The sequence below is a fragment of the Monodelphis domestica genome, chromosome 1 (assembly GCF_027887165.1).
Source record: "Monodelphis domestica isolate mMonDom1 chromosome 1, mMonDom1.pri, whole genome shotgun sequence".
NCBI classification, from domain to species: Eukaryota; Metazoa; Chordata; class Mammalia; order Didelphimorphia; family Didelphidae; genus Monodelphis; species Monodelphis domestica.
Genome location: NC_077227.1, coordinates 518,159,869 through 518,161,087, shown reverse-complemented (window position 1 = coordinate 518,161,087; position 1,219 = coordinate 518,159,869).

Below are 1,219 nucleotides of genomic sequence, written 5' to 3'. Positions count from 1 at the left end.
TTCTCTCCCATCCATCCTCCATAGATCTGCCCACATGATCTTCCTAAAGCAGAGGTCTGATCTTGTCACTCCTCTGCTCAGTAAAACTCAGTAACTCACTATTGCAAACTCCTTCACAACCCTAGCTGTAGCCTTATTATATGACCTGCCCTTCATGGAATCTGTTGTTCAGCCAGGTTGTACTTTTGCTGTTCTTCACACATATTCCTTCCACTTCTACCTCCATACCTTTCCATTGGCCATCCCCCAAGCCTGGAATGTCCTCCTTGCTCCACCCCCTCCCCTTAGAATCTCCAGTTTTCTCAGGTTCATCTCAAGGGCCACCTCTTCCCTGAGGCCTTCTCTGATCCCTACCCAGTTGTTTGTACCTCCTCCACTTCCAAGTCACCTTATTTTATTTTGTGTACATTATATAAATACATAGATAATAATTATATATTATATGTATATATATATCCACATTGTCTCTCCTATAGAATGTAAGTGCCTTGAGGGCAGGAACTATTTAATTTTTGTTTTTGTATGCTCAAAGATTAGTAATGTCCCCTGTAGAAAGCTTATTTGCTTGATTGACCTGCCTTTTGGACACATCAGATCAGACATCTCTTGAGCATCTTCAACTCAATGTATCCACAATGAGATTCCATATCTTTTTGCCCCAAACCTAGATTTCCCTCTTTCTATTGAGGAGGCCTCATCCTCCCAGTTACCCAGGTTGGAAGCCTCAGTGTCATGCAAGACTATTCATTCTCACCCTACATAGCCATTGGGTTTCCAGATCTTGCCCTTTCGATCTGCACACACTCTCTGTCTCTCCACTCTCAGGATGGAGACCTTAGTTCAGGTCCTCATCATCTATCAGCAGGATTATTGCAATAACTTTCTAATTGCTCTCCCAGCCTTTCTTCTCCCAACTATAATCCATCCCCTACACAGCTGCCAATGGAATTTTTTCCTAAAGCACAGATCTGACTTAGAAACAGCAGTGCCGCCCCATTATCCTGGAGGATAAACTCTATAACCTCCTCGGGTTGGCATTTAAAATCTTTCAAACCTGGCCCTGCCCTACCTGTGCATCCTTATTATACATGACTCTTCTTTCAGGCAACCTAAGCTTCTAGCTGTTCTTCACACGCTAGCCTCTATTTCTTGTCTCCAAGTCTTTGCTCAGGTAGTCTCCCATGCCTGGAGCACACTCTTCTTTACCTCTCCTTCCTAG